The sequence below is a fragment of the Podarcis liolepis genome (assembly GCF_965112155.1).
Source record: "Podarcis liolepis genome assembly, chromosome: 16".
NCBI lineage: Eukaryota > Metazoa > Chordata > Lepidosauria > Squamata > Lacertidae > Podarcis > Podarcis liolepis.
Genome location: NC_139567.1, coordinates 1,627,647 through 1,646,616, shown reverse-complemented (window position 1 = coordinate 1,646,616; position 18,970 = coordinate 1,627,647). Strand labels below are relative to the sequence as shown.

Sequence of the window (18,970 nt, the reverse complement as noted above, 5' to 3'; positions counted from 1 at the left end):
CTACATCGATGCAATGAGATTTATCCATTTATTTAGAATTTTCTACTGTTTTATCCTAGATGCCCAGGACATGAAGCAACACAGATGGACATTCTGAAGGCATTGAAATGGCCATTCTATGTACCCTTACATGGGATGAGACCCCCTGGCCCCACTGAAAAGTACTCCTAAGTGAACATTCATAGAACCAGGCAGCACAGCAACAAATACCATAATAAGATAATATACGTGAAAGCTCTTTTTGCATCTGTCTTATTCATGCTAACTTAGGAGTAAGTAGCTTGAAGATGATTAACTTGAGGAGGAACTAAATGACATCACTGAGCGCATCCATGAAAATATGTGCACCACTGCATAGCTGCATGCTCACTCAGTCACCTGCACATGGGTGTTCCAAGGTGCTATTCATGGATGATCAAAAGGAAGCTGCCAATTGTAGATGGTGCCCTGAGTCTAACAACTGGTGGTTGAAGGAAGTTCAAGGGCCAGGACAAATAAACTACCTCTTGGTAACAACATTCTAGCTGCCTGTGGTTTTCTACCTGACATGCAAAAGTGTGAGCTCTTGAGGTGACTTGACTGCTCGGTTAAATGCTTAGCTGCATTTACAATTGCAACCCACAGCTCATCTATTCCAGAAAAGCCCTGTTGATCTTAATGAAACTGCTCTAGAGCAGGGGTGACTAAACGTTTCCATCATTGCTCCTTCAGGGGCTGTGTGCTAAGTGGTGGACGTGGCCAATAACTGGGTGTTGCCACTCACCCTCTCTCACACCAAGGCATGTCCTAGAGTCTAGAGTAAGCAAGATGGTGCCAAGCTATATCCCTCTGTCATGTGAGCCAAGGGAAGCCATGCAGGTCTTGGGCCACTATCTGGTCATTTCAATGAGCTGGATGAGGGCCAAGAAAATGAACATTAATCCAGATACTCTGGAGATTCTGTGACATAGAGGTTTTCAAGGTCTGGGAGTTAAATGACCTGTTGCGAATGGGACTTGCACAAGCCCTGAAGGAACAGATCGTAGTCTGCAGTGCTCCTATATTCATCACTGGAGGCACAAGCATCACAGTGTCCCTCCCAAAAAGACCAGAAGCCTTTTTATTAGGGATAACGGGAACAGATGTCCCCACAAAACAGGTAAATCTATTTTTTTATGCAGCAACAGCAGCACAAGCATTATACTGTAGGCACAAAAATGGCATGAAGAGGCAGTAACTACTAAAGAAGAATAGCAGCTGAAACTGACAGAATATGTAGAATTGGCAAGTTTGACTTGCAAAAATAGAGATAAAAAAGAGACTGACTTTAAGGAGGACTGGAAATGTTTGTGGATTATTTAAAAACTCTGAAAACAACTTGGATTTGTGTAAGAACAGCAGTGGAAAGTATCATGGAGGGGTTTTTTGTGTGAAGAAGAGTAATTATAATATGCAGCAAAAGCTGGAATTTGGGGAAACCATGGAGGGATGGAGGGGAAGTCCTAGGTTGGCTGACTGAATATTAAATTTGAAATGTTGAATTATTATGTATTTTCCAAATTTCTATAAATAAAAAGGGGGGCTGGGAATGTAAGCCAGAGAGCACGGAATGCTGTTTACTTTCCTGCCATGGCAGTACCTATTTATCTACTTGGTATGCTTTCAAACTGCTAGGTTGGCAGAAGCTGGGACAGAGCAACAGGAGCTCACTCCATTGCAGGGATTCGACTGCCAACCTTCCAATTGGCAAGGTCAAAAGATTCAGTGGTTTAGACCACAGTGCCACCCGCATCTCTTCTGCTGTATTAAGCCAGCCCCCACCTCTGACTGCAGGGACAGGAAGAGAAAACCCCAGCTCCAGCCCTGGACAGCTACACTCCTGTGGCCAGAAGGATGGCAAGGGGCTTGGCTGCAGCTGCACCCATATCCTCATAAGGAGCAACACCTGCAAGTTGACCTTAAGAAATTCAAAATATACATAAAACCAGCCCAAAAAAATGTATATTAAAATACAGGTCAGCTTCACAAGTAGGCTTGCCTAAACAAAAAAGTTTTCAGCAGGCACTAAAAATAACACAATGAAGGTGGAGTTCCAGTGTGTAGTTGCTGCCATGCTGCAAGATGGATTCCTTTTTTTTTTAATGATATTTATTGGGAATTTAAAGTTACAGAAAAAGAAGAAGGAAAAGCAAAGAAAAAAGAGATTAAACAATACAAATCAATAAAAAGAAAATAAAAAGTACCAAACATACAATACACCAAAATCAAAAACAAGAACAAAAAAATAAATTTAAAAACAAATCCAATATTCCCATACCCTTATCTTCATTAACTTGTTTCCTCGACCTCCTCACACCTCCCTTTTTTGTATTCTAATTATTAATTATCTCAGCAAATCCTTTCCATCTTTCACTGTATTCTGTCCTTTAGTTGTCTTAATTTATTTTAGCCTTATCTTACCATAAAAACCCTAGAACTTAAAAACATATTTATACATAACTCCTTATAACATTTCTACTAAAGCCTAATAGTTTCATTCCAAGATTTTCCTAACAGTCGTTCATTTTGCAATATTTCTCTAAATGAATTTTTAAACTTTCTACCAATCTTTATCCACCATTCTGCCATCTTCTTCCTGGTCTCGGGTTCTGTCAGTCCTTTCTATCTGTTCCATCTAGTCCATCAACCTGGTGATCTTATGTCCGAGGCTCTTAACTCTTTTCCATGTCCCTTCTGCAGATCTTCTTCATAATTGTACCTGCACTTTACTTTGTCTTCTGCTGGTCTTGTTCTTAATTTCCTTCCTTTGTCTCTGAGGAGTCGATCTCCATGGTTAGCACTAAAATCCAAAAAATATTCCAAAACATACTTCAATGCCCCTCCAAAGTTGAGTGCCTCGACCACTCCAATCTCCTCCTGGCCCAAAACCAAATCCCAAAGGTCAGAGCATCCCTGCATAGGAGGATCTGACCAACTTGCCATCTCCAGTCCCGACAGGACTCCGTCTCTCCAAGTCTGCCTCACTCCAGATTCAGTCCTCAGAAACGACAGCTTATGCTCCTGCAGGGCCGCATCTCTCTCAACTTGTATTACTTGAGGTTCAACAACAACCTCCTCCTTTGTCTTCTCCACAACTTGCCCTGTCAGGGCAGATTCCTGGGTCAGTTGTTGAGCAGGTTCTATATCAGTGGTCACTGTTTGACCAAAATTATCAATTGCAGTAGTCATCAAATCCATCTTTGCATGAAGCTGCTCCAACAAAGCACTTGTCCTGCACAAAGCAGACACTAAGGTTTCCTGTGTCAACATTCTTATCCAAGGTCAGAGCCTGTTTCTCACGCTCTCTAATCTCTACAGCTGTAGAGTTCCCCATGTCCACTCCAACAACAATTCAAAAGCTCCCTCTAGAGGAAACAATTTCTATTTGCACCCATCCTTTTACAAGCAGATCCAGCAACAAAATTGCTTTCGTTTTTCAAATCTTTGTTCCTTTTTAGTGCAAAAGGAAACATTGGAGTCAATATGTTTCTCTTATTTAACTATCTGTCAACATGCGTTATTATTCACAGTCAATGAACTTTCCCCAAACGTCTATCTTTGACAGCCCGTTCCCAGGTTCAAGACGATAGAAATTTATCTTTCTTTACTCCCTCTCCTGCAGGCTTGAACAATTTAAGATTCCCCCCTCTTCTCCTGCTTCCAAGGGGGGTTTGTAGTTTTAACCTATGGAAATTTAGTCCTTTACAGATGACTTTCCAGACTTTAGCTTGCGATGTCTTTGCTTCAAGCTGTTTACAAAAGCGGAAGGCGGACTTCCTGTTTAGACCTTCCCGCTCCGGTGCCAAATTACAAAGTTTAGTAATCCAATTTTCCGTTCTACTCATGGGTACTTGTTTAGAGTCCAATTGTCCACAGAAAAAAAGTCAGCGCTCTCCGACAACAGCAATGCGACTTCACTCCGTGAAAAGAGCAATCAATTCAAAGCACCGCGCCGCTCACCCCACGTCACTCCGGATCCCCGTAGCCAGGTTTCCCCGCGAGTAGGGGAGGCGCTAAAGGTGCCAGCCGAATCCCAGGTCCACAGGCTTCTCCCGCCTGTGGTTTTTGATGGGTCTCCGCCTCGCCATGGCGGTCCAGACCCTGATTTTCATGGAGCGGGTTCCTCCAGATCAGAGGAAGCCCTCCATTGCCGGTGGCACTAACCCGGAAGTCACAAGCTTGATTCCTTACAGGTGTGAGATGAACATTATGTGACAATTGTACAAGTGTCAGTCCCGTGGATTGATGTGGCCAAGGAAGCACATATCGGACAAGGTAATCCATGCAGGAGCTATCCATTTGTGCAATAACCAGAGAGGTCATTTTCTGATGTGTCCCTTCAGTTGTGGAATTCCCCACCCCTGACACAGAGGGCACCATCTCTCTCTCTTTGCTTTCTGGTATCTGCTCAAAACATGGTTGGTGTTCAGTTTGGGATGTTTATAGATAGGCTCTGTAGTTCTACATTGGTTGGTTGGTTTATGTTGCCATTATGTATAGCTTTAAAATAATAATGATGATGATAACTGTAGTATTAGTAAAATTTATATTTTATTCTATCTAGACTAAGCAGGATATAAATGTTGTACATAAATAAATAGCAGCCTCTACTCCATATGCAACAAAAAGAGTTATGGGGTAGATGAACTTCATTGCTACATAACGGAAACCAGCAGCGCTCTTTTTCTAGAAAAAGAGGTGCCAGAACTCATCATGAACACCTCCCTTGTTCTCTTATTATGGCAATAGTGCTCACCTGAGAGGTGCCAGAACTGAGTTCCTGTGAGTTTCCTGTGCTGAAAAAAGTTCTGGAAACCAGATACATTAACTCCCTCTGGAGCAGGGGTAGGCAGCCTAAGGCCCATTTGCCTTCTCAATCCAGCCCACGGATGGTCCGGGAATCAGCATGTTTTTACATGAGTAGAATGTGTCCTTTTATTTAAAATGCATCTCTGGTTTATTTGTGGGGCATAGGAATTCGTTCACCCCCCCCCCATATAGTCTGGCCCCCCACAAGGTCTGAGGGGTGGTGGACCGGCCCCCTGCTGAAAAAGGTTGCTGACCCCTGCTCTGGAGGTTAATAAGTGTCGTTTGTTTGTTTTCATTTTATCCAAGATTTTCCAACTGTTCAAGTAATTGCAAATATGGAACTGTTTTAACTGTAGGGAGGAGACACAACACATTTTTCTACCACTAGATGACAGTAAACTGACTTTAAACTAAGAACATACTTAGTAAGATACAGCATTCTGCTGCTGCTGCAAAGAAAATCAGTCTGCTTCCCCCAAATCCTACTATGCAGAAGGTCTTTAAGGTTGGTCTTTAAGGTGCTACTGGAAGGATTTTTTTTTTAATTTTGACTATGGCAGACCACATGGCTACCTATCTGTATGCAGAAGGCATGAGGGATTATTTACTGGCAAGAGGTCTCCAGGTTTCCCTGGCTCCTTCCTGGTGGCAGGTTGAGGGCTGGACTCTCCAGGTGTGGCGGTGTGGCTGCTGTTGCTTTTAATTTTTTGTATATTAATTTTGGATCATATGATTTATGTGGTAATGTTGAATTTGATTGTGTGCTTTTTGACATTTTGTTTATTGTTCATGACTACTTTTGTTATGTTTGTAGCTGCGTAATTTTTTTATATGTTTTAAGTCGCCTTGAACATTATTTTAACTTTGGAAAAGTAGCATACAAATAAAATGATTGGTTGACTGAAATGAACAAGAGTGCCTTTAATACCTTAAAAAAATAAATACTAAGACTGTGCATGTATCTTTCAAGATTCAGCCGAGCAGGAGCTGGCTGCACATTATAGCATAGGGTAGTCTGCCTTCCTGCCCTCCCCTCTCCCAATTAACTTCCGTCTCCAGGGCCCATTTGTGTGCCCTCACCAGGGGCCACCCCTAGGTCTCAGGGTCTGGGCTGCTCCTGACCTGGCTCTGCTAATTGGCAGAGATCATTGTAGTGTAACCTCGGAACCTCTTTTTAGTGCCAGAGCTCTGGATCATGCAAATCTACTACGAAAGAAGAACGCTTCTAAATATTTGCAGATTGCCTTTCTGTCACCTCATAACTTCCAACCAACACCCATGAATTTGGAATTGCAGTGTGGGGAGGGAAGAGAGCATGCCTTCCAGACAAGACTAAGAGTCAGCACATTTTTTTTTAGATATTAGCCACTGGAATTCCTCTGAAGCTTATTGTAAATTTCTTAATGAGAAGATTAGTAGCGGAGGATCAACTGGACAGGGAGATGTTTTTATTCCTTTCTCATAACAATAGAGCTCAGGGTCCTGCCGTGAGGCAGATGGAGAGGAGACTCAGGACAGGCAAAGTGAAGTACCGTATTTTTTGCACCACAACACTCATTTTTTCCTCCTAAAAAGTAAGGGGAAATGTCTGTGTGTGTTATGGAGGGAATGCCTACGGGTGGCATGCCTACGGATTTTCCTCCTCTAAAAACGACGTGCGTGTTATGGTCGGGTGCGTGTTATAGAGCAAAAAATACGGTACTTCCTTACACAGTTCGTAATTGCTACCACAAGATCAGGCAATAACCACTCGCTTCCATAGCTTCAGTTTGGGCTAGGCAGACCCTTTCAAGGTCCAAGGCTGATGCTCACCTGGCTTTGACCATTCTCCATTATACTAGCCATGAGTGTTGTCATAAGTGGGTGTGGGCACCCTACATGCTACACAAACCACACACAGGGACACATTCATGGCATCACTGCAGTGGATTCAAACTTCCATTGCAGTGCCAGGACAGGAGGAGAGTTTTAAATACAGTGTCTCTGCCCAGGACTGCATCGGTATTTTTTCATTTTGCCAAAGTTGAGGTCCGGCAAGATATTATAATTACTTGGTGTGTGGGTGTGTATGGATCAGGTGCAGGACTGGGGGCTGGCTACTCCTGCTTTAAAAGGTGCTGGAGATATTTCTGGATAATTAAATGCTCAATGACTACTGCTCATGATGTCTATATGCACCCTCCATGTTCAAGGGCAATATGAATACCACCAGTTGCGGAGGGGGGCAACATCAAGAGGGAGCTACCTCCTTCACTTCCTGCCTGTGGGATTTCTGGAGACATCAGGTTAACCACCACAGAAAACAGAAGGTGTTGGTTTAGACAGACTATTAGTCTCTTCCAGTACATTCTTTCTTGTGCTGAGTGAATGGGCAGTAAAATGGCAAATTTCATTCAATGTGAAGATGAATGTTGGAAGATTCAGGACAAAAGAAAGAAAAGACTTCTTCATGCAGCACATAGTTAACCTATGGAATCTGCTCCCACAGTAGGCCAGTGGCGTAGCATTGGGGGGGGTAACAGGGGGGGTTGCCCCAGGTGCAAAATTGTTAGGGGTGCAAAATTTCAACACCTGCTGCTGCTGCAATACAGCTGTGCCCTTCCATCACTGGGCTCCATTGAAAATGGCTTCTCCATGTGAACCAGGAAGTACTGAACCAGCATGGGTCCTGCTTCTGTTTCCCTCCCACCCACCCTCTTCATGTGGCTCTGGGCACAGGCAACCCACGCTATGCCACTGCAGTAGGCAGTGTTGGCCACCACCTTGGGTGGCTTTAAAAGAGGATTATACAAATTCGTGGAGGAGGAAAGGGCTGTCGATGTCTACTAGCTGTGATGACTGCGCTCTGCCTCCATAGCTGGAGGCAGAAATGCCTCTGAGTAGCAGTTGCTGGAAACTACAGGAAGGGAGAGTGCTCTTGTGCTCAAATCCTTCTTGCAGGTTTCTTACAGGCATCTGATTGTCACCTGAGAGAACAGGATGCTGGACTAGACCCAGGAGGCTCTTCTTACACTATTTTGTTCTAATTTCTGTAATGGATATTGACTGCTAACAGCAGAGCTTGGGATCCTGGTCTCGTGTGCATTCCCACTTTACAAACAGTTGATAGTGTGGCCAAATAGTCCCAACCTACCGTATGCAGTGTTCTGCATGTGCCCAGTCTTTTGCAATGTGCAAGGAATTCTTGGAAGCCTGAAGGAAATCCCTCAATATCATAGTGGAAACATATTGTTATGAAGGTTGCATGCCTTCCTAATCTCTGCCAAACGATAGCAAAATTCCAGGGGGTTCCAGGCGCTCACCCAGGATTGTGTTTCTGTTGGGAATTCAAGGCACAGTGGAGGCTAGTGTCTTTAAGAAATATGGTTTATTTTACACATATTTACACCTAAAGTCTTCAGTGGTGGGGGAGCAGACTGTTATACCCCAAGAGTGTCTCTCATTGCCCCTCTCTTAGCTTCAGCAAGCTGGGGTCCAAAGCAGCAGTCGGTCATGGCTCCCAGTCTCTCAGGGCAGCCTCTTCCAGCCAGTGCCAAGATGGTTCTGCCCTTCAGTCCCCACATGGAGTTCTGCCTACCTCCCCCTCCTTGTCCCCATAACACCTTGCCCATCCCTCTGTGTAAAAGGACACTTTCCCCCTGAGGGCACAGCCTGCCTCCTCTCCTGTTTCCAATCCTAAACCTTTCTCTGCTCATGGTGACCATGGCAACTCTGTTTTGCACAGACCCAAGGATCCTTCTTTGATGTGTAGGTAACTGGCCATTGTTTGATAATGGCTTGCATACATCCAGCCTGGTCAGGCTAGTTTTCATAGGCTAGTCCCAGAATGTCTGTGTTTGGCACAGTTCAGGAGAACTGCTGCAGCCTGAATTTTCCCTTCAGTATCCCAAATATTATCACTTATTAATTTCTAACATTCATTAACTTTAGCTGTTATGGGTGCCCTTGTACATTACCCCAGATCTGCAACAGTATTAGGAGTTGAAGGAATGCCCAACCTCTGTGGGTCCTGTTGTGTCTCGTTAACATAGCTTTGCATGGATGTGATCACCACTGGGTCACACTGCTGGCACATATTTCCTGTGTCATCATTTGAGTGTTCCAATCATCTGAGATGACTAAGAAATATGGAATGGCTAGTCTGAAATATTAAAATTACTAGTCAGCCACATAAAAGAATGAAGAGGATTTGGAAACAGGTTGTGACAACACAATTCTAACATACCTAGGCTGAGTACACACCAGAATGTTAATGAGCCCATGGGTTGCACAAATAGGATTCTGTTTGAGTGCATGTTTGTTTGCACCCCGGGGCGCTTACAACTGAATTCTATCTCAATGTTTTCTGTCCACACTAGTGGGTGGCACTTGATAGGATGCATCCCCACAGTGTGTTTTGTCCCCTCCCCTCCCCACCTTCCCTGTGTTCCAGAAACCTACCGGCCATGGTGGGCATGTGTTTGTATGCAGCTAATTTATTCATTTGTCTTAGCTACAAGTTTTCCAATATACCACACTCAACATGCCTCCCCAGCAGAAGTAGGCAATAGATGGCACTGAGTAAAACATCCCCATGCACTTAATGCCGTTACCAGTAGACACACAAGTATACCCAGAGTTGGGTGACATGCAGTTTTATGTTGAGTTCCCGCCCCCTTACCACATTATCGGCAGATCAGGAAAATCAGAATTGAATGAGGGTAAAGTGTGGGCCCAGAGGATTGGAGAAGATCAGTCTACATCCCAATCCCAAAGAAGGGCAGTGCCAAAGAATGCTCCAACTACCACACAATTGCACTCATTTCACAAGCTAGCAAGGTTATGCTTAAAATGCTACAAGGCAGGCTCAAGCAGTATGTGGACCGAGAACTCCCAGAAGTGCAAGCTGGATTTAGAAGAGGCAGAGGAACCAGAGACCAAATTGCAAACATGCGCTGGATTATGGAAAAAGCTAGAGAGTTCCAGAAATATATCTGCTTCTGCTTCATTGACTATGCAAAAGCCTTTGACTGTGTTGACCACAGCAAACTATGGCAAGTTCTTAAAGAAATGGGAGTGCCTGATCACCTCATCTGTCTCCTGAGAAATCTCTATGTGGGACAAGAAGCTACAGTTAGAACTAGATATGGAACAACTGATTGGTTCAAAATTGGGAAAAGAGTACGACAAGGCTGTATATTGTCTCCCTGCTTATTTAACTTATATGCAGAATTCATCATGCGAAAGGCTGGGCTGGATGAATCCCAAGCCAGAATTAAGATTGCTGGAAGAAATATCAACAACCTCAGATATGCAGATGACACAACCTTGATGGCAGAAAGTGAGGAGGGATTAAAGAACCTTTTAATGAGGGTGAAAGAGGAGAGCGCAAAATATGGTTTGAAGCTCAACATCAAAAAAACGAAGATCATGGCCACTGGTCCCATCTCCTCCTGGCAAATAGAAGGGGAAGAAATGGAGGCAGTGAGAGATTTTACTTTCTTGGGCTCCATGATCACTGCAGATGGTGACAGCAGCCACGAAATTAAAAGACGCCTGCTTCTTGGGAGAAAAGCAATGACAAACCTAGACAGCATCCTAAAAAGCAGAGACATCACCTTGCCAACAAAGGTCCGTATACTTCAAGCTCTGGTTTTCCCAGTAGTGATGTATGGAAGTGAGAGCTGGACCATAAAGAAGGCTGATCGCCGAAGAATTGATGCTTTTGAATTATGGTGCTGGAGGAGACTCTTGAGAGTCCCATGGACTGCAAGAAGATCAAACCTATCCATTCTGAAGGAAATCAGCCCTGAGTGCTCACTGGAAGTACAGATCCTGAAGCTGAGACTCCAATAGTTTGGCCAACTCATGAGAAGAGAAGACTCCCTGGAAAAGACCCTGATGTTGGGAAAGATGGAGGGCACAAGGACAAGGGGATGACAGAGGATGAGATGGTTGGATAGTGTTCTCGAAGCTACCAGCATGAGTTTGACCAAACTGCAGGAGGCAGTGGAAGACAGGAGTGCCTGGCATGCTCTGGTGCATGGGGTCATGAAGAGTCGGACATGACTAAACGACTAAACAACAACAACAACAAAGTGTGGGACTTCCGGGGTGGCGCCATCGGTAATGGCGGATTCCCTCTGATCCGGAGGGACTGGCTCCATGGAAAACGGGTCTGTTCTGCTACGGCGAAGCGGGGACCCTTTAAAAAATCACAGGTGGATGAAGCCTGTGACCATGGGACTTGGCGGGCACCTTTCGCGCCCCCCCAATTCGTAAAGGAACCCAATTACGGGCTCCGGAGCGAAGAGGGGCTAGTGGCGCAGTGCTGAGAGTCAACTGCTTCTTCCGTGGAGAGAAGCCGCACAGCCGTTGCTGGAGAGCGCTACCTTTTTCCTGGGACAATTTGGCTACAAAAACAACTACCCGTGAGCAGATTAAATTTGGACAATTGGACTTTAAACAACGATCTGTGAGTAGAACGGAAAATTGGATTAAGAAATTCCTCTTAATTTGGCACTGAAGCGGGAAGGTCTAAACAGGAAGTCAGCCTTCCGTTTCTTGTAGATAGATTAAAGCAAAGACATGGCAAACTAGAGTTTAGAAAATCGTTTGTAAAGGATCAACTTTCATCATCTAAAACTACTGAACCCCCTTCAGAAGCAGGAGAAGAGGGGGGATTTTTTCCGGATTGTTTAAACCTGCAGAAGAGAGTGTAAAGAAAAGTAATTTTCCACCATCTTGAACCTGGGAGCGGGGTGTCAGGACAGACGTTTTTGGGAAGTTTGTTGACTATAGACAAATGTTTTTGACAGACAGTTAAAAGAAGAGAAACATAGTGATTCCATTGTTCTCTTTCGCATTTTAAAGGAACAAATATTGACAAAATATCTGAAAAAGGAAACTTTGTTGTTAGATCTGCTGTTAAAAAAAAAGAAAAAGAAAAGAGATTGATACAAATAGAAATTCTTCTCCTAGAGGGAGCTTGTGAAACTGTTATTAAATTTGAACTGGGGAGCTTCGCAGCTGCAAACAGATTAAGATCGTGGGAACAGACTTCTGACCTTGCATAACAATGTATTCAGAGGCTCTGGTGCGTGCTTTCTGCAAGACAAGTGCTTCAGGGGCGCCGACTTATAAAAAATATTGGGGGGGCCCATACCGGGGTCCTGCCGCTGGTTCACTCAGGTAGCCGGGAGAACGCAGTTCGAGGTGGCGGTGTTGGGGAGAGACCCTCGCTCAGGGCGCCACGAGACTTGGCGGCCGGCGGCCTATCTGGGGGGTTTTGGAGCGTATTTCGGCGGAGCGATTGGGGAGGAGAGGGCTTGTTGCCGGATTTTTCAGCTGGGCCGGAGATCCACTGCTGGGGGGTCCCTGGGCCGAGTTGTGAGCACGGCCTGCTGAAGGGAGATCCAGCCGATTGCGCGACGGGGACGGCCGGGGCTCTCCGGCTAGGGCGCGCGGCTGGCTGGCTGGCGAGGGAGCAGGTGGGGAGGAGGCGGGGAATGATTTCTTCACGTTGCAGTCGAGAGGGCTTGGCGATCCTTCAGCGTCCCCCTTCGGATCTGCGCAAGGAGACAGTGTGGTTTGGGGAGCCCGGGCGAGGTAAGGTCTCCCGTGAAGAAGGCTGAACCTCAGGCGACCAGAGATCTCTCTCGGGCTCCTTGCTAGTTTAGCACCAAGTAAAAATCGTTTTATTTTTGTTTATTTTTAACAGAAAAAAGCGTGGCCAGCTTCCCTTGCTTTCCGTTTCGGCTAGTGGGATGCTGACGTCCTCCGGGCTCTGCGGGCAGAAGCTGACAACGCCCCGTGATGAAAACACGGCTGGGGAGGCCGGCTTCCAACGGAAAGCTAGACAAGCCCAGCTTGGCAAGCGCCTCCGCAGCTCCTGCTCTCCACACCCACCACCAAAGGAGCCAACTTCTAGGGGCCGAAGTCCTGTTGCGCCCCCATAACATATTTGAGGTGGCGAGGCTCTCCCAAAGTTGATGAGCATTGCCATTCAAATGGCGTACATGCGCTGCATCTTGTGATCGGTTATGTGGAGCAGGACTTTCCTGCTCTCCCCCCCCTCCACGTTTAATTCAAGTTGGCACCCCTGCCCCCCACCCAGTGGCGTAGCGTGGGGGGTGCCAGGGGTGCCAGCCGCACCGGGCGCAACATCTGCGGGGGGCGCGAGTCCAGAGGGAAGGGACAAGTTCCTTCCTCGGCCGGGCTCCCCGCCACCGCCAGCCTTGCGCCCTAGCACGCGCGCCCCCCGCCGCCGCTGCGCTCCACTCACTGCTCGCAGGAGCAGCCGCTGCAGCAGCACTGACGCCGCCACCGACGCCTGGCCGGGCACGGGCAGCCTCCGCACCCCAACGCCATCCCCTTCCCCCTTTTTTTTCCAGAACTGGGGGAGGGGGAGGTTTTAAAAGGGGGTCTTGCATTGGCGATCCTGCAGCACTTTGGGCCGCACGACGCGAGCGCGCAGCACGGATCAGCCACGACCCCACCCCGTGCATTTCCCGGGGAAAAGTGCTCCGCGTGGGAGGCGCGTTTCCCCTTCATTTCCTCTCGTGCAAATCCTCCTTGGGTTCCCTCCCCAGTCTTTCCTCTCCCTACCTCACAAAAGCCTCACCTCGTCGCCTCCTCGGAGCAGGGCGCTTCTGCAACTTTGGATTGCAACTTCCTGCTTCCCTGGGCCGGGTCAGTTGTCCAGCGGAGGGCCAGTTCCCCCCTCCCTCCCCCCCCTCTGCAACCCTTGCACCCCCCTGCGTACTACTTGCAATGCAACTTCCGCGCTCCATGCGCTTTCATAGAATCTGTCGAGCTGGAAGGGAGCCGAGGGTCATCTAGTCCCACCCGCTGCAATGCAGTAATACGCCGCTGCCCCCCTACAAGGGATCGAACCTGCAACCTTGGCCTTATCAGCGCCGTGCTCTTAAACTGAGCCATCCGGGCTCCCCTTTCCCCCACCTTCTTGCGTGCCTGAACCTGTCCGCGTTTTGCATTCTAACACTTGCAAGCTCCATCCTCCAGCAGTTCCCTGACGCCGGCTGCGCTTCCTTTCAGGCCAATACTTGGCAGCCATAAACTCGCACCGTGTCCAATATCCTATAAAAAGCATTAATCGGAATACCTTGCAACATTTCATCAAAGAAAATTGAGACGCCCTATTCCATAATAATAATAATAGTAATAATTTTATTATTTATACCCTTCCCATCTGACTGGGCTGCCCCAGTCACCTTGGATAAAAATATAATAAAACATGAAACATTTAAAAAAACTTCCCTTCAGATGACTTCTGAAGTTGTAGAGTTACTTATCTCTTTGGCTTGGGGGGTGTCTAATAAAAATAAAAATAAATTATTTATACCCTGCCCATCTGGCTGGGCTTCCCCAGCCACTCTGGGCGGCTTCCAAAAAAATATTAATACGTCAAACATTAAAAGCTTCCCTAAACAGGGCTGCCTTCGGATGTCTTCTAAAAGTCTGGTAGTTGTTCTTCTCTTTGACATCTGGTGGAAGGGCATTCCACGGGGCAGGTGCCACTACCGAGAAGGCCCTCTGCCTGGTTCCCTGTAACCTCACTTCTTGCAGGGAGGGAACCGCCAGAAGGCCCTCGGCGCTGGACCTCAGTGTCCAGGCTGAACGATGGGGGTGGAGACGCTCCTTCAGGTCTACTGGGCCGAGGCCGTTTAGGGCTTTAAAGGTCAACACCAACACTTTGAATTGTGCTCAGAAACGTACAGGGAGCCAATGTAGGTCTTTCAATGTAACTTCATACATTATTGTTGTTGTTGTTGTTGTTGTTGTTGTTGTTGTTGTTGTTTAGTCATTTAGTCGTGTCTGACTCTTCGTGACCCCCTGGACCAGAGCACGCCAGGCACTCCTGTCTTCCACTGCTTCCCGCAGTTTGGTCAGACTCATGTTTGTGGCTTCCCCTCCCCATCCAGCTTGGTTTCCCTAGCCACTCGGAAACCCGAACCCTATGAAAATAGGGATGTCAAGGTTGTAGGTTCGATCCCCGCATGGGACAGCTGCGTGGTCCTGCATCTTTCCTCAGGGCCTGCAAGACAGAGCTGTTCCACCTGGCCTTTGGTTTGGACTCAGTGGGACCCTTATGTCTTCCCTCCCCTTACAGTTTTGATTTGTGGGCTACTTTTAAAATGAGGCTGCTTTTCAAATTGCATTTTAACCTGTATTTTAAATTGGTCCCTTCCCCCATTATGTTTCTATTGTAATTTTACCGGTGTTAGCCGCCCTGAGCCCGTCTCTGGCTGGGGAGGGCGGGGTATAAATAAAATGTATCATCATCATCATCATCATCACCACAGGGGGTTGGACTAGATGACCATCGGGTCCCTTCCGACTCTACGATTCTATGATTCTATAAAGTCAAGTGTTACCGGAAAAATCCGAGGGCGCGCTCGCACTCGAGTGCTAAAATCCACGGGTTAGGGGGCGCAAATTACTTGCCTTGCCCCGGGTGCTGACAACCCACGCTACGCCACTGGTTATAGGTGCATTTAAATCGATTGATTTCAGTGGGGCTCAGTTCTGCATTGGATGTAGACCATATGTCTGCTCTAGACCTGCCTTCACCAGTCTGGTGCACTCCAGATGTTGAGGGTGAAGCTGATGGGAGTTGTAGTCCAATGGAGAGCAGCAAGTTGGAGAACGCTGCTCTGGACGATGCGCTGCAGAATTATTTATACAAAATAAACCTCGCCCCGCATAATCGATCACAAGAGGCGGCGAACAATGCCGTCCGCTTTGGGGACCCCCCCCCCATATTTTATTGGGGGGAGAGCGGATTGTGATGCGAAGAGTCCCTGGGCGCCTCTGGCTCGCCTCCCTCCGTGCGCTCCGGCGCAGAGAGACTGCGGAGCTGCGCGCTGCCTTGCGCGCTCCCTCCCTCCCCCTCTCGGCGCAGTCATTGGCTGCAGCCCAGGATGCTGCGCAGGCTGAGAGCTGATTGGCCGAGAGGAGCCGGGCTCCGGGGGCGCCTTGCCTGCCTGCCTCCCTCGCCGGCTGCGGAGCCTCGGAGTCCTGGCTCGCTCTGCGCGGCGCCTGCTGGAGTCGCCGGATCGGGCTGCGCTCTCGCGCTCTCCGCGCGCCTCCCTGCTCCTGCCTTCCGGGCAGCAGCTGCGGGATCCCGCCGAGTTCCTGCCGGGGAAGGCGCTTTGGGGCAGGCTCGCTCCCGTCCTCTCGGGCTCCCCGCGCAGCCGCCGCCACGCTAACTTCCCAGAGGTCCGGGGTCTCCTGCGGAGCCAGGTAGGACGGCGATCCTCCGGGGGAAGCCGAGGCGCGGAAGGGAAGGAGTCGCGCAAGCGAGGCGCCCTTCCTTTTCTGCCTATTCCGCTTATTCCGTTTCTTGCCCGCCTTTCCCCCCTGCAGCAACCTGAGCAAGTCGGCTAAGCAACCCGGGGAGAGCAGAGCCGGCGAGGCGCAGGTTCCCGCCTGGCTCCCACGCTGCCTCTCCGGAAAGGTTTCTCGGGCAGGCAGGCAGGCAGGCAAACTGTCCGTCAGCCCCTCGGAGCGGCGGAGAGGAAAGGCAGGACATCCCTGTAACAAACAGAAATGAAGAGCAAGTCAAGCTCCCTGCCCCAAAGAGATTACAGTCCAGTAATCCAAAGGCCAGCAGTGTAGGAGGGGAGAGCGGAGGGACATAGCTCAGTGGGTAGAGCAGGAGACTCCTAATCTGAGGGTTTGGGGTTCAAGCACCACCTTGGGCAAAAGATTCCTGCATTGCAGGGGGTTCGACTAGATGAGCCTCAGGGTCCCTTCCAACTCTGCAGTTTTATGATGCTTCTCTGACAGGGACTCCCGTCAAAGCCTCAAGCAACTCACTTCATCTTCTCAGGGGACACATTTCGCCAAGCCGCATGGTAAAGGCCAAAGGCACCTCCAGGCAGCAGGACTTTGCTGATGGCGTTGGGGGGGGGGATGTTTGCTCTGGAGAATTAATGGATCTCGGGGTGGGAAATGCTGTAGGAGTGACACACTGCTTCAGCACAGAGCTCCCCCCTCAAAAACAAACCCATATATTGTGGGACAGGCAGCAGGAACTTGGTCCAAACAATGAGACCAGATAGGCAGGACACAGATCCTGTCAACCGATTCCTCCTCACTTTGGAATCTACTTAATGAAGGCAACTGGACCTGTCAGACTGAATTTCACTGTCCCGAAGGGGATGACCTTCCTTCACTCCCACAGCTCCGCCAAACATGGGGAAACCACCAAGAACTTCAGCTAGGTTCTTGCAAACAAGGAGCAGATGATGTTGCAAGAATAATAAAGCAGAGGGCTTAGGGAAAATAAAAAGTGCGGGGCTGGGGGGCACAGAGGCCACACGGATGGAGCCTGCTGGTGCTTGCCTGGCTTTGTGAGCCGGTCTGTGTTTCAGATGGGTTTTTGGTATATGCAGATTCAAGGGATTGTATGTGCACGCACAAGTCTGGGGCTCTAGACAAGGTGTCGGAGAGCATGAGTACACACCACTTGCATGCATAGGCAAAATGTGTGTCGCAGTGAAAATGTGAAGTCAACTTATTCCATGCACAGTCAGATGAGTGTGCATTACATCCTGGCTTAAGTGTTTTATAACTATCCACCTGAGTACTTGTGGGAACAGATTTTAGAAGTAGGGAAGAGGTTTAGAGGCAGCACAAACAGCAATAAGTCCCAAGTTTAATTCCTGACATCTCCAGGGAGGACTGGGAAATATCTCTGTCTGAAAACCCAGAGAGCTGCTGCCCATTGGATCAGTGATGTGATTTGGTGTAAGGCAGATTCTTGTGTTCCTACGTAGAGCCAGTGTGGTGTTGGAGTGTTGGACTAGGATTAAAAAAACCTGGGTTCAAATCTCCAGTCTGTTATGAAGCTCGGTCAGTCTCATTCAGCTGCGCTTACCTCACAGGGTTGTTGTAAAGTGAAAAGGCATGTGTGTGGGGTGAGTAGAATATAAGAAACTTGGAATATAAATATAAAAAATAAATCAAGGGTTTATGTGTAGGGAAGATGTGATTTTAAAAGGGCATTTTGAATGAAGGCATATGTAGAATAATTAGGATCTTATTTATTCATATTTTTCGATCTGCCTTATTAAAAAAACTCAAGCTTAGTATTTCAACATTTAGGTCAGAAGGAACTTGTATGTACAGTGGTACCTCTGGTTGCAAATGTGATCCGTTCTGGAGGCTCGTTCGCAACATGAAAAGCCCACAACCTGAAACGCCATATCGGCGCAGGTGTGCGGTGCAATTTGGTGCCTGTGCGCATGTGCGAAGCGCAATTTAGCATTTGTGTGCATGCGCAAGCGGTGAAACTCAGAAGTAACCCTTTTCGGTACTTCTGGGTCGCTGCGGGACGCAACCTGAACAAACGTAACATGAAGCAAATGTAAAATGAGGTATGACTATATTCTTAAATGATTTTATTTCTTTAAGTGGATACAATAATGCTAATTAAGATCTTATGTCACTCTGATGTGTGTGCCTAGCTGTAACAGTACACATGAAATGGTATTGTGGGGACATGCAGGGTTGTGCATGACTTGCACATAATTATGGGAATTCATAAGTGTGCAGAACTATGAGGAAGTTACGTGATCAACCAAGAGAGAAAGTGTCTGCTTGAGACTGTGAAATATGTGTGCCGACATATTTGCAAGTGCGTTATCATGAGTGGGTGTGAAAGTATGGACATTTACATTAGCATAAGCAGGGCTCCTTATGTGCATGACTTTGCTCGGGGAGTAGTGGATGGGCGTGCAAGGTTCTTAATGGGTACGTGGACATTGTAGAGCATTCAAGTACACATTGAATATGGGCACAAAGCTATTGCTGCAGGCAGTGCAAGATTCCAGGGGTTCCATCACTCATCCAGGGTTTGTGTTTCCTTTGGGAAATGAGGCACAGCAGAGACTGTGGTGTCTTTATGATATATGGTTCTGTTACACATATATACAAACCTATATGGAGAGAGTACAGAGCTTTAACATCCCCAAAAGGGCTTATTTCTTCCATAGACTCAGCCTTGGATTCTAACATAAATCAAACATTGTGCTCTGCCTCTCTGACTTTACAGAGAAGCTCAACTGCAACTCTGGCTTTGTCCTTCTAGCTATCTAAGAGCTGGAGGAGGGGCCCAACTCAGTTGTCATCTGGCACA

General features: G+C 47.5%; 1 protein-coding gene and 1 long non-coding RNA gene across 2 annotated transcripts in view; both read left to right on the top strand.

Moving 5' to 3' along the window:
• LOC310695834 overlaps positions 1 to 18,970 on the top strand; it is a 205,193-nt gene that overhangs the window by 111,600 nt on the left and 74,623 nt on the right. The window lies entirely within an intron of this gene.
• The window catches only part of PHYHIP (phytanoyl-CoA 2-hydroxylase interacting protein), a 55,741-nt gene continuing 52,767 nt past the window's right edge, over positions 15,997 to 18,970 (top strand). Inside the window, exon 1 of the mRNA XM_083480722.1 lies at positions 15,997 to 16,071. The gene's annotated coding sequence lies outside the window, so the exon portion shown is untranslated. The remainder of the gene's footprint in view (positions 16,072 to 18,970) is intronic.